Raw genomic sequence first — 15,481 nt, 5'->3', positions numbered from 1 at the left:
AAATGAGATAAAAAGAAAGAGAAAAAGAGAATAAATAAAAGATTAAAAAGAAAACAAAAAGAAGAGCAAATCAGGCCAGCTATTTTTGGGCCAATATTCAAGTCAAACTCACCAGCCCAAGCCAATCCCTCCTCTAAACCCGGATTCAACCCAGCCCAAATCCTTAGCCAACCCGGTCCAGACCCCTCCCCAATAAAACGACGTCGTTTTCCATTGCAATCAATCCTGACCGTCTAGGTTATTTGATCTAACGGTCAGGAACTGATGGTTCTTAATATATATATGTCCTAATAACCCCCTACCCCCCCTTTCACCACCTCCCATTCTCTTCCTTGTAACGCCGAAGTAGCACCACCACTTCTCCACCGTCCTCCGCCGGCGGCCGGTCACCAAATGATCCCAAAAACACACCACAGCACCTCCTCCATCTCCTCATTCCCAATCTGGGATCAGTTTTCCTCAATTCCTTTCCCAACTCCTCGAATCTTCAAAATTATTGTCACCGTCTCCGTCGTGTCCGGCGGCGGTCACCCCAAACCGGTCCAAAATCACACCTCATGCTCCTCTCCTCCCTTCCTTTCCATATCCATGTCTATTCTCCCTCAAATACCACCCGAATTCCTCGAATTTCGATTCAAAGTTCCGCCCCAAAACCCTAATTTTTCCAAACAGCCCTAGATTAATACCATACACTCCCATCACCCTCCTCTACCCAAACCCTAAACCGTTGTTCCCAAATCCAACAGGCACTGATACAATTTCAAATCGAGGGTTTGAGAAGTTTGAACCTCTTCTGGGTTTTTGAAGGTTCGACTTGGCTCAGTTGATGTATTGTGTTTAGTAAAGGCCGAGTCAGTAAGTTCTTTCTTCTTTGTTCAATTTTTTCTGTTGATTCTCTGCTCATGCTTTTGATTTTCTGTAGTTTAATCTTGTTTGTGGATTGATTCTGTTCTCGTGATCTTGTGTGCATCAATGTTTATCTCTACTAGTATAGGTTTAATCTTTACTGATTAGCTTAGTTAGGCTTCATCTTTGTTTATCCTTCTATTCGTTTTAGGATTAATCTTGACTCAATTTTGATTCATATGCTTGATTTTAATTATTTGATCAATAGATGTTACTTTTAATTTGATTTTAACCTGGTTCATTTATCGTTAATCCTTAGTTCACTGACCAGCCTAGGTAATGAGTGGAGTTAATGTGAATAATCTAGATTTTTGTTAACCATGGTCTAATTAATAGAGTTGGGGGTTTAGTAAACATAGTTGGTAATTTCAAGTTAAATTCAAGGGTAGTATAGACTTTAGATAAAAGGAATCTGATAGAAGTTGAAGCTAGAATTCCCTAGACCCTTCTAGAATAGGGCCTTAGTTTAAATTTCAGCAATTTTAGTGTAGTAACTTGAGTAACAAGTCAGAAAATAGAGGACTAAGTGATTAAAACTGGAATTTAAAAGAGGGACTAAAATGTAAAGTTGAAAATCTGAAATTTCCTTAGCTTTGCCTATAAAAGGCAGTCCATAGTGCCTTCATTGACAAGTGATTAAGCTCTGAAAATCCCCCCCCCCCCCATTCTCACAAGCATTCATGAGCTCAAATTTGAATTTCAAATTCAAAAACTTCTCTTAGATCTTATTTTCCTCCAAAAACCAAAAAAAAACAACAGAAAATCCAAAAATCTACTGTTACATTGAGATTTTAGATTGATTGCAAGTCTAGTTTGGTCCTGGATNCTGTTTGTTCTTTTGCTCATAATACTGTAGTTGAAACTCTCAATTAGTTAAATTTTGTGCTCATGTTTAATCGTTTAGCTTAAGTGAGTTAAGTAATGTGTGACTCAAGTTTCAGTTTGTTTGGTTGACAATTTTGTTTAGTTGATAAGGTGAATTGGGTAATTGTTTAAGTTTAATTTTCAGTAATTAAAACTTGAAATTGTTCTGGTTAGGGTTGGGTAATTTAGGCTTTTTAGCTAATCATGGGGGTTAGGTTGGATAATAATGAGTTGGTAATTTCAGTTGAGTTCAGGGGTAGTATAGGTTTTGGATAGAAGGAATTTGGTAGCAATTGAAGTTCAAAGTTCTAGAACACTCTAGAATGGGGTCTAGTTTAGAATTTTAGGAAACATAGTGTGCTAACTTGAGGAACAAGTCAATAAGTAAAGGATTATTTGTGAAAATAACCTAGGGACTAGAAGGAAAACACAAAATCTGAGGGCTGCCCTTATTTTGCCTATAAAAAGGCATCACCAGTGCCTTGAATAAGAAGTTTGAAGCTCTGAAAAATTCCCCCCCATTCTCACAAGCATTCATCAGCTCAAATTTGAATTTTAAATTCAAAAACTTCTCTTAGATCTTATTTTCCTCCAAAAAATTAAAAACAAAAAAAAAACAACAAAAACAACAGAAAATCCAAAAATCTACTGTTACATTGAGATTTTAGATTGATTGCAAGTCTAGTTTGGTCCTGGATTCAATTTCAAGTCGTTTAGGGGTTATTTCAAAGCTTTTAGGTTTGTTTCTAGTGGCTGAAGCTTCGGAGATCTGCTAGGATTGAGTTCGAGTGTTTTTTTGGTTTCAATCGAGTTATTTTGGGTTCATTTTGGTGCTGTACTTCTGTCACTGGGTTAAAATTGCTGTTGTGACTTGCTATTTGCTCTGCTAACTGCTTGATCTGCTGCTGATCCTCATCTCTTCTTGTTGAAATTCAATTTCCAGGTACACACCTTGGATCTGATTCAATGTAGCCATTCAAGTTGGAAATGAAATGGAAATACTCGCCTATTTGCTCCTTAGACTGTGCTTATTAGACTGTTGCATGTTAATAGTTAACAGATTTTAGACATAGTTTAATTTTCGATTTGTATGTATACTGGACTGTATAATTGGATTCTCAGTGTAGTAGCAATAGTTAGATTCTCAGTGTGTTTTGATTTTGGTCTTTAGCTGAAGCTTTATCTAGTGCTAGCCATAATATAGCCGGACCCCTCATATGAGTTCATTTTTGTGTTGAGAATCTGTTACCAGCCTGAAATTGGTGCTAAAACCATAAACGTGCATGTGTTAGATAATAAAGTGTTAAGGTATTATGAAAAGCTTTAAGTACGTTTAAGTCGGGTGTAATTGTTATGTCCATGCACAGTTAAATTCAAAAGGAATTATGAATTCAAAACTGGACTCAGAATGGATATTTGTTCATATTAGTGTCAAATCAAATCTGTTGTGTATTCAAAACAGAAATAGCTTAACAGTTCGTTTACAGGTTTAAATCATACAAAACAGTCCGGGGAATGTATTAATTTGGTTTGCTTTGGGCGAAATTTAGGAGTTGAATGTCTTTTTGATAATTAGGTTTTAGGTTGCATGATAAGAATCAATACTTGAAGGTTAAGTCAATCCTCCATTAAAGAATAGCTGTGAACTTAATTGATAGATGGGATGTTTATATATTTGATTGTATTTGGACCTGGCAGCCTCATGCTACAGGCCTGGGCCACCTTTTCGAAGCCCAAACGTGATTGCTTCAGTTTGGAATCAGACCTGGGCCTGAATCTGTTTAAAGCCCAGTGTCGAACAGTTTGTCCCTCTCATGTAAGCCTGATCGCAGGCCTATTATCAAACAGTTGCTTACCAAGCTGGTTGAAATTTCCTTTTATGGGGCTAAATTTGAAGCCCAAAAATGCTGAAGGTTGGGATTTATTAAATAATAGCACTTGATAAAAATGATTAATTAGGATTATTTTGAGACAAATTTAAATAGAAAATGGTATTTGCTCTAGGATGACCTTTAAATAAAAATGAGATGAGCCTCGCCGAACAAAACATATAAATTGCGGGGCCCTCAATAAATATTATATTGAAATACTTAGATTTCGGGGTGGGCCGTTTAGCGAATTCCACGGCCTTCCGCATAGATAATAATGCGTTAGCCTCTTTAGGCGCGTATATAAATAATTTTACTTTCCTAAATACGGGTGCACATTTATGTGATCCAAATCCAAATCTCAACAGAGTCAAAATGTGTCACAAATCGCGGGTGCATTTATGTGACGCGGTTTGAGACGTGTTTTCACGACGTTGCAATTCTCTTAAAAATAATAATAAAAGCGGTTCAAAGTTAAAAAGCATAAGCTAAAACATGTTTTGAAATCAGATAAATAAGCCAAATATGACAGTTGAGCGACCGTGCTAGAACCACGGAACCCGGGAATGCCTAACACCTTCTACCGGGTTAACAGAATTCCTTACTCGAATTTCTGGTTCGCGAACTGTTAACAGAGTCATAATTTCCTCGGTTCGGAATTCAACCGGTGACTTGGGACACCGTTAATCTCTCAAGTGGCGACTCTGAATTCTAATAATAAATCCCGTTCCGATTGTCCTTTAAGTGGAAAAACTCCTTTACACCCTTGCGGGTGTAGGAAAAAGGAGGTGTGACAGCTCTGGGGACTCTGCTGGGGACACAAACCCAGAACTTCGGTTCAGGGTTTAAGAATTCGAGCTTAGAATTATTGTTATGTTTGGCTTTATCTGATTTTCCTACATGTTTCCTGCCTAATGTGCTAAATGCTTTACCGTTTTGATATTATCTGAACTGTATATAAACTGTGCCGAAACCCTTCTCTTCTCACCTCTGGGGATGTGCTCACTGGTGGAGACTCCCTATTCTGTTAGTGTCATACCTTAAAGTAAGAAAGAGGCCGGACAAGTTACTAAGCCGGACGATCCCGCGGGTCCCCGGTACGTAGCCCCCTCCTCGACTCGAGTTGTCCGCTCGGGTACACAGTCTAGAACCTATGCCCAGGTTTTGAACCTAGAATAACTTGACTCTTGCCGGATCCCTAGTAGGAACGCTTATTTGCATCACGTGCATTTTGACTTAGGGGACTCAACACAGGGGTTGGGTCCGTCTAGGACAGGTGTACCCGGAATAATGGACCATCCTGATGCATCCTACTTGTGCATTTATCTGTTTTGGACTCGCATGCTGACCGGCTTTGAATATCTGGAAAAATTGGAAAAACAAAAAGAGAAAAAGAGAAAATAGCAGTGTGGAGAGTTAATTACCTATACTAGAAAAACCAATGTCCAAGTAGTGCCGAAATGCTGCCGGATTTTTGAGAAAATAAAGAAAAAAGAAGAAAAGTGTTTTTGTTTTAGTTTGTTTTGTTTACCAATGGAAAAGAAAACAAAAAAAAAAGAGTTTTATTTTCAAATTGGTTTGTTAATTTGCCACTGAAAAAGAAAATATAAAAAAGAATCTTGCTTTCAGAAATAGTGTATTTGCCAACAAAACAAAAAGAGTCTTGTTTTCAAAAATGGTTAGTTGTATTTGCCCGAACTACGCAGGTTTGATTCTCACCGGATGTGAGATACGTAGGCAACCCTCATCGGGTCCAACCTCCCCTTTTCAAAAATAGCCAAAAATGCCAAAAATTTTAATTTCGTCATGAATAAGTCGGGTGCCGCCATTCTTGCTTAAAATAAGCGGAATGTCCCCAAAAAGGGCGCCGGAAGGCTGTTTTTGCAAGAACAGCCGCCCTGAGTCAGTTTCAACGGTTAGCAGGCGCAGCCTTAAAATCTTCTCCCCGAAGTGCTGAAAGGCCGTAACTGCAAAACCGGCCATTCATTTTAAAATTGGAAATTTGAACAAAAATAGTGTCATTTTTCCCTTTTAGGTCAAAATAAGTGATTAAATCACCTTAATAAATGTGCAGGATGAGCACGACTCAAAATGAACCTTTTTCAATCATGCATAAAATCCCTTTGGAGTTGCGTCTGTGGTGGAACGACCTAGGAGGAGAAGGGCAAGATGAAGTCAAAAAATATTTGAAAGGGCTTATCGGTTTGTTGGAGATTGTGCCTCGGGGAGACATTATCAGAGCATTGGTCACATGCTGGGACCCGGCACACAACGTGTTCCACTTTTCGGACTTTGAACTTACCCCGACCTTAGAAGAAATAACTGGCTACGTCGGAAATGATGAGGTTCCTTTAAGACATAAGTACTTGGTTGCCCCGAGAACTGTAGCTGTGAACAGATTCTTAGACTCACTAAAGATAAGCAGGACGGTCCACAACGCAAATTTGGCAAACGGCTTTTGTACGCCACGCTTCATATACCATAGATATGGTCACATAGGAGGGTTCAACAACCCGGAAAACAAGATATGTAGCAAAGGAAACCGCCAAAAATGAGAAGAACATAAACGTTTTGCTTTTATGGTGGTCTTTTTGGGGCTTTTGGTATTCCCGAGGAAAGATGAGAACATTGACATAAAAATATCCGGGGTCGTCAGCACTCTACTCACTCAAGCCAAAAGCACTCTTGCGCCCATGATATTAGCCGAAATCTTCCGCGCTCTTACAGCCTGCAAAGCCGGGGGAGACTTCTTCGAGGGGTGCAATCTATTGTTGCAAATGTGGATGATCGAACACCTGCCATCGTCCTCAGTTCCTGAGTTATGGGTCCACAAAGAAAACATGTATAGAAGAGTTTTACACAAGGATTAAGGGGGTCATCTTGCCCGAGGGATTCACGGGCTGGACATCATACTTTCGGTCCCTCACTGCTAGTCAAATAGAGTGGACGTTTGGATGGTTGCCTGTTGATGAAATCATATATATGCCAGCAACGGGGCCGCACTTCCTTTTGATGGGTCTTAAGAGCATCCAGCCTTATGCTCCGTATCGGGTTTTAAGGCAACTCTGGAGATGCCAGATAGTGCCAAAAGATGACGATCTTAGCATCCAAGTGGTCGAGATTGGTCCTGATGGACAGTTTCCTGAAGCAAGGGTTCGCCAGGTTTGGAGCGAATGTCAATACTTGGCAGCGAATACTTGTGTATGGGATCGATCTAAAGGAGAAGTGTCGCCTGAGTACCATGCTTGGTATAGAAGGGAAGTTGCATTTGGGAGGCCGGCTAAAAGACCTCACCTCCAGGATTTTGCTGAATCATCGCAAGAACAGTGGGCTTNGCTCAGTCTGATTCACGCGGGGGATACGTGATAATGTAGGCAAATCTCCATAGGATTACGACCGTAACCAAAATAATAAAAATGGAAAAATAGGAGAGAAAATGAAAAAACGAGAGAAGCGGCAAGAAAAAAATGGAAACAACAAAAAGGGAAATGGCACATAGAAATAAGGAAAAGCCGGGATGACGCATGCAACCAAGCAAAGGCATAATAGAAATGGTTAGCTGTTTAGGTGCATTCATTCTCCAATGTGCGGTTATCTATCTGTTAATGCTCTAACCACTAACAAAGTTGTTGTTGATAAGTCCATGAAAGTGGTTAAGTTGACTGGCATTCTGGCAACCCATCCCTACAACACCCGCTCTAAGGATAAGTCAAACATGGTCAACCAGGAATTAGAAGAAAGCATTGTCGACCCGTCTAGGGAGGAAGAAGTAGTGGACGTTAATGCAATGAAGGAGGAGATGTATAAACTGAAGCAACAAATGGCCGAGATGTACCAGGCCTGGTCAAAGGGACATCCACCACCAGCCTATCCTGCTAACCCCACCTACCTCCCACCACTAGCTCAGCCTCAAGATCCTCCCACAGTGAACTCATCTCCGGCTTTCCCTACTTACCAGCAGTACTACGGAACCACCTCTCAAACACCCCCACCTCCACCACCCAAACAAATTCCATGCCCTCCACCGCTAACTACTCCTGTGTTTGTGGCTCCCCCACCTGTCGCATTACACAGGTCCTCTAGCGAACCTTTATTCCAAACCCATGATAACCAGTATTACCCACCCGAAGCCACTTTCAAACCACCAGAACCATGCCCTTACACTCCCCGTCTTGATCTCTCAGCTGAAGAAGAAAAGCCTCCCAAAAACCCTGAGCAAGAGGAAATGATATGGAAGGTTAAGAGCTTAGAACTGTCATTCAGAAATATGCAGGGGCTCGGAGGACAAGTGAGTGTAGCCTACAAGGACCTGTGCCTGTTTCCTAATGTCCAGTTGCCAGCAGGATTCAAGTTACCCAAGTTTGACTTGTGTGATGGACATGGTGATCCGGTGGCCCATTAAATATGGTTTTGCAGCAAAATGAGAGGAGCTGGGGGAAGGGACGAGTTATTGATGGCTTAGTTCAGTCAAAGTCTAAGTGGAGCAGCCCTGGAGTGGTACACACGACAGGATCATGCTCGATGGTACACTTGGGATGATCTGGCCCAAGTATTTGCATGTCATTTCCAGCATAATCTCGAAATTGTCCCGGACCGTCTGTCACTGACTAAAATTGAGAAGAAGCCCGGAGAAAGCTTCAGAGAGTATGGTTTCCGGTGGAGAGAGCAGGCGGCAGGAGTTGATCCTCCAATGAAAGAGAGCGAGATGGTTGATTATTTCCTACAGGCTTTGGAACCCACCTACTATGGTCACTTGGTGTCAGCAGTGGGAAAATCTTTCAACGAGGTCGTGAAAATGGGAAGTATGGTGGAAGAGGGTCTCAAGTCTAACAAGATTATGAGCTATTCAGCAATCAAAGCAACTACCCAGGCTATTCAGAGCGGCACTGGAGGGGTATTGGGAAAGAAGAAGAAAGAAGATGTTGCAGTAGTGGAATCGAGAGCTTGGTCCAGGGGTCCATCACCATATTATCACCAACCTCGCCCTCATCCCCAAACCTACTCACACACCCCATATGGCCCACCGCAGCACTACTACCCACCTCCTGTCCCTAATTTCTCTGTCCACCATGCCCAAACATACCCCCAACCTCCTACCCCTACGCAATGGCGCGCACCCACCCCACAAAATACTTACCCAGCTCAAAGCACCTACCCACTCCCAAGAACCAACAGAAATCCCACTGCAACCGATTTTCAACCTAACCCTGCATTTAAAAATGATAGGCTGCAGAAGAAGAAGACTTTCACTCCATTGGGTGAATCTTACACTAGCTTATACCACAGATTGAGACAGTTGGGCATGTTGAGTCCGATTGAATCCAAATTGCCAAACCCTCCCCAAGGAATCTGGACCACTCTATGAGTTGCGAGTATTGCTCAGGTGCTCCGGGACATGACACAGAATAATGCTGGCACTTGAAAACGGCCATCCAGGAGCTCATTGACACCTGCCGAATTGAAGTGCAAGCCCCAGAAACGCCTAACATCACCCAAAATCCATTGCCCACCCATCACGAGACCCATATGATTGAGCTAGTACAAAAGGGAGAGCATGAGAAGCCGTCACAAACTGTAATGATGATCAGGGCTAGTAAGGATAGGTCAAATGAGAAACTAACAAGGGGGAGAGCATTGATCAAGGTAGAAGAGACAGTTAGCAAACCAGTTGTGGTGGTAAAGAAGGAGCTTTTGAGCAGTGTTGCAGCAAAACAAGAACCATCTAAAGTGGTAGTGTCGGGGGCGGCTGTCAAGCCCATTGTGATAGTACAAGGGGCCCGCGCGAAGCCGGTTATCATCAAGCCAGTGACTCAGTTACCAGTAATCAGTGAAAAGGCCGTCCCATGGAATTACGGCCGAGTGACAGTGACGTATAAGGGGAAGGAAGTTAAGGAAGAAGTTTGTGAAACCCATGGGCTGACTCGCTCAGGAAGGTGCTTTGCTCCTGAGGAGCTGAGAAAGGCTAAAATCACCAAAGATAATCCAGTACCAGTAAAGAAAGCCGTAACTGAAGAAGAGGCAGAAGAATTCTTGAAGAAGATGAAGGCACAAGATTATTCCATTGTAGAACAGTTGAGAAAGACCCCGGCGCAGATCTCATTGCTATCATTATTAATCCACTCAGATGAGCACCGCCAGGCATTGATGAAAATTTTGAATGAAGCCCATGTTCCTGATAAGATTTCTGTGAACTATCTAGAGAAAATAGCAAACAAGATTTTTGAAGTCAACAGGGTTACATTTTCTGATGATGAACTGCCTTTGGAAGGAACTGAGCATAATAGAGCGCTCTACCTCACGGTGAAATGTGAAGACTCTGTGGTCACCCGGGTGCTGGTTGATAACGGGTCCAGTGCAAACATCTGCCCTCTCTCCACCCTGGAAAAGTTAAAAGTGGAATGTGAGAGAATCCACAAGAATAGTATTTGCGTGCAAGGATTTGATGGAGAAGGAAAGGACACAGTTGGGGATATAGTGTTGGAACTGACGATAGGTCCGGTTGAATTTACTATGGAGTTCCAGGTGCTCGACGTGGCCGTCTCTTACAATCTCCTGTTAGGCCGACCCTGGATCCATGCAGCAAAAGCAGTGCCATCTACCTTGCACCAGATAGTTAAATTCGAGTGGGACAGGCAAGAGATTGTGGTGCATGGGGAAGATAGTTCGTGTACTCTGGGTGGTGCCATTGTGCCTTTCATAGAAGCTGAGGACGACAAAGGTCCATGGGTTTATCAAGTCTTTGATACGGTATCGGTTGAAAAGATCCCGGAAGGGGAGTGTATTCCTGTGCCAAAGGTAGCTGCTGCATCCGTCATGGTTGCGTTGGAAATGCTGAAGAACGAATTTGTACCCGAAAAGGGCTTGGGTGCTTCTTTACAAGGCATCGTACAGCCGGTATCTCTTCCTGCAAACCTGGATACTTTTGGTTTAGGCTTCAAGCCCACTGCTGCAGACATAAGGCGAGCTAGAAAAATGAAAAAGAAAGCATGGACCCTTCCAAAACCTATTCCCCGCCTTTCTCGTTCCTTTGTCAGGCCTGGTACTAAGAAGCGCCTAGCAACAGCAATGCCCAGTGGTGTGGTTGATCCCAACAAGGAGCTGATCGAAAGGTTTGAAAAGCTGTTTGATGAGGTGAATGTATTGGAGGCCGGAGAAGATCCAAGCAAGGCAGATGTTCAGTTCGTAGGGCCCCAGGCAAAGCTTAACAATTGGGAAGCAACTCCCCTTCCTACCCGGAGGGAGTCTTGGTAGTTAGTTTTGATTTCCTTTCAGTTTAATCTGGATTATTTCCAAGGTTGTAATTCGGATGCTATGTTCCGTCCGTTTGGATGAGTTAAACCTTGTTATCTTAAATATTAATGAAATGCAATTTTCCTCCTTTTTCATTCCTGATAGTTTTTATTTTGCCTTTCTTTTCTTTCTTGTACAGTCCCTTTTACGCTGGTTTCAGTGATGTGTCATGCATGAGGAGTCTTCGGCCCAGTCTTAAATGCCAATCTAACTCCGACATAATAATACAAGAAATTGAGTGTGATGACGAAATAGAATATGATGATGAGGAAGCTTTTGAGGAAATCAGTAAAGAATTAAGCCATTTTGAAGAAAAACCCAAACCTAATCTGAATGACACAGAGGCAATCAATTTAGGGGATCAGGAGAATGTGCGGGAAACAAAAATAAGTGTCCATTTGGAACCTCAGCTCAGAGAAGAGATAATTAAAGCACTGTTTGAGTACAAAGATGTTTTTGCATGGTCATATGACGACATGCCGGGTTTGAGCACCGATTTGGTGGTCCACAAATTGCCCACCGACCCAGCATGCCCTCCTGTCAAGCAGAAGCTAAGGAAATTTAAAACAGACATTAGTGTGAAAATCAAAGAAGAGGTCACCAAGCAGTTTGAGGCAAAGGTCATCCGGGTCACGCGGTATCCCACCTGGTTAGCCAATGTTGTGCCTGTGCCAAAGAAGGATGGAAAGACCAGAGTGTGCGAAGATTACCGGGACCTCACTAAGGCAAGGCGAGTCCAAAAGACAACTTCCCACTGCCAAACATCCATATATTGATTGACAATTGTGCCAAACATGAGATTGGTTCCTTCGTGGATTGTTATGCGGGCTATCACCAGATTTTGATGGATGAGGAGGATGCAGAAAAGACGGCATTCATCACGCCTTGGGGAACGTATTGTTATAGGGTCATGCCATTTGGGTTGAAGAACGCAGGGGCAACGTATATGAGGGCGATGACCACCATGTTCCATGACATGATACATCGGGAAATTGAGGTCTATGTAGATGACGTGATCATAAAGTCGAGGAGACAATGTGACCATGTCAAGGACTTGAGGAAATTCTTCCAGAGACTCCGCAGGTACAACCTCAAACTTAATCCAGCGAAGTGTGCATTTGGAGTCCCATCTGGGAAGTTGTTGGGGTTTGTGGTAAGTCGGCGCGGTATTGAGTTAGACCCGTCCAAGATCAAAGCCATTCAGGAGCTACCGCCGCCAAGGAACAAGAAAGAGGTGATGAGTTTACTTGGCAGGTTGAATTATATCAGCAGGCTCATTGCCCAGCTCACAACGACTTGCAAGCCCATCTTTAAGCTGCCAAAGAAAGATGCTGCGGTCAGATGGACGGATGAATGTCAAGCAGCATTTGACAAGATTAAGGAGTATTTGGCTAGTCCACCTGTGTTGGTCCCGCCGGAGCCGGGAAGACCCTTGATCCTTTATCTGACAGTTTTGGATAATTCTTTTGGTTGTGTACTGGGGCAGCATGACATCACAGGAAAGAAAGAGCAGGCGATTTACTACCTCAGCAAGAAGTTCACATCGTATGAGGTGAAGTACACTCAGCTTGAGAGGACGTGTTGTGCCTTAACCTGGGTAGCGTAGAAGTTAAAACATTACTTGTCAGCATATACCACCTATCTCATCTCTCGGCTGGACCCGTTGAAGTACATTTTTCAGAAGCCCATGCCCACAGGGAGGCTGGCGAAGTGGCAAATCTTGCTTACGGAATTTGATATTGTCTATGTGACCTGGACTGCCATGAAAGCACAAGCGTTGGCTGATCATTTGGCCGAGAATCCAGTTGATGATGAATATGAACCTTTGAAGACATACTTCCCCGATGAGGAGATAATGCATGTTGAGGAGTTGGAACAAGTCGAGAAGCCTGGATGGAAATATTTCTTTGATGGGGCTGCCAACACCAAGGGTGTCGGGATAGGAGCAGTACTGATTTCTGAGACAGGGCAACACTACCCTGTTACGGCTCAACTTCGTTTCTATTGCACCAATAACATGGCTGAATACGAGGCGTTTATCTTGGGTTTGAGATTGGCTATAGACATAGGTGTCCAGGAAATCTTGGTCATGGGTTACTCGGATCTTCTGGTGCATCAGATTTAGGGAGAATGGGAAACACGAGACTTGAAGCTCATACCGTACTGGCAGTGTTTGCATGAACTTTGTCAACGGTTTCAATCAATAGATTTCAGGCATATCCCAAGGATTCATAATGAGGTTGCCGACGCTTTGGCTACTTTGGCGTCAATGCTGCATCATCCAGATAAGGCTTATTATGTGGACCCGTTACAGATTCAGGTCCGAGATCAGCATGCCTATTGTAATATGGTGGAAGAAGAGCTTGATGGTGAGTCGTGGTTCCATGATATCAAAGAATATCTCAGGATTGGAGTTTACCCAGCACAGGCTACAGGGGATCAAAAGAGAGCAATTCGACGCTTGGCAAGTGGCTTTTTTTTCAGTGGAGGAGTGTTGTACAAGAGAAGCCCAGATCTTGGATTACTGAGATGCATGGATGCTAAACAGGCTTCAGTTATCATGGCCGAGGTACATGCGGGAGTTTGTGGGCCTCATATGAGTGGATATGTATTGGCAAAGAAGATTCTCCGAGCAGGTTATTATTGGCTTACTATGGAACGGGATTGCATCAGTTTCGTACGCAAGTGTCATCAATGTCAGGTACATGGATATTTGATTCATTCTCCACCATCTGAATTGCATACAATGTCGGCACCATGGCCGTTCGTTGCTTGGGGAATGGATGTCATTGGGCCAATCGAGCCAGCGGCGTCAAATGGACACAGGTTCATTCTGGTGGCTATTGATTATTTCACTAAGTGGGTGGAGGCGAAGACCTTCAAATCTGTTACCAAGAAGGCAATGGTCGATTTTGTGCATTCGAATATCATCTGTCGGTTTGGGATCCCGAAGGTAATCATCACGGACAATGGTGCCAACCTCAACAGTCATTTAATGGTAGAGACATGTCAGCAGTTTAAGATCACGCACCGCAATTCCACCCCATATCGTCCTAAGGCGAATGGAGCGGTCGAAGCAGCTAACAAGAACATCAAGAAAATACTTCGAAAAATGGTAGAAGGGTCCAGGCAATGGCATGAGAAGTTACCTTTCGCCCTTTTAGGCTATCGCACTAGTGTCCGCACTTCAGTAGGGGCGACTCCTTATTCACTGGTGTATGGCACTGAAGCAGTAATACCCGCAGAGGTTGAAATCCCGTCCCTTCGGATTATCGCTGAGGCGGAAATTGATGATGTTGAATGGGTTAAAGCCCGCTTCGAACAACTAAGTTTGATTGATGAAAAGAGATTGGCGGCAGTATACCACGGTCAGTTATACCAACAGAGAATGGCAAGAGCATATAACAAGAAAGTGCGTCCGCGGAAGTTTGAAGTAGGGCAATTGGTGTTGAGGCGTATCTTACCTCATTGAGCTGAGGCGAAAGGAAAGTTCGCCCCGAACTGGAAGGGGCCATTTGTTGTAACCAGAGTGTTGTCCAATGGCGCATTATATTTGACAGATGTGGAAGGAAAATGTGTAGAAATGGCTATCAACTCTGATGCAGTCAAGCGATACTATGTATGATTTCTTGGTTCAATTGTACTTTATTGTATTTGGCATATTTTTGAGATTGAAATGACGGAGGCATTTTGTTCTTCTATCCAAACACTTTATCCTTTGTTATCCCTTTTGAGCCTCATTTACTTTCTTTCGTACCCCTCTTTCGGAATCAATAACAACTCGGGAGCTCGAGCAAGGAAAATCAGTGAAGAAACAGGAAAACACAGTCCAAAAGAAAAGAAAAGGAAAAGAAGAGGACAAGAAAAGAAAAAAAAAAAAGAAAAAGAAGGCAAAGAAAAAGAGAAAAAGAGGAAAAAGAAAGAAAAAAAAGAAGAAAAAAGAAAAATGAAGAAAAGAAAGGAAAGAAAACAAGGATACACCTAGTGTTTTGTTATCGTAATGGTTTTTGTAATAAGTGTCTGTACTTGTTTATGTTGCAATATCTATCAAATAAAATTATGTTCCACAGTCTTGTTACATCTTATTTTTTAACATGGCCTTTTGAATTGGGATGATGATATGATAGTTCCAACATTCAACTTATTGGTGTTAGTAAAGAAGACCAATCTGAAGATTGAAATTTCATAACATAATATTCGAAGAGATAAAAGCACAACAACCATAACTAAAGCAACATACATGAAAATAAAAGATAATAAAGGATAAATCAAGACAATGTTGTTTCGTTTCATAAAAATCAATATGTATAGCGCGGTTAAATACTACGTTTTGTGTGTTGTCTTGTTGGTCTGAAAAGCTGACGGACTGCAAAAAAGCTGTTTCATTTCAGAAAAAGTGAATATGTATAGCGCGGTACAATACTAGGTTTTGTGTGTTATCTTGTCGGTTTGAAAAGCTGCAGACTGCAAAAAAGCTGTTTCGTTTCAGAAAAAGTGAATATGTATAGCGCGATACAATACTACGTTTTGTGTGTTGTCTTGTCGGTCTAAAA

Source organism: Nicotiana attenuata, chromosome 1 (assembly GCF_001879085.1).
Source record: "Nicotiana attenuata strain UT chromosome 1, NIATTr2, whole genome shotgun sequence".
NCBI classification, from domain to species: Eukaryota; Viridiplantae; Streptophyta; class Magnoliopsida; order Solanales; family Solanaceae; genus Nicotiana; species Nicotiana attenuata.
The sequence above is the reverse complement of the archived record's forward strand: the minus strand, read 5'-3'. Positions refer to the sequence as shown.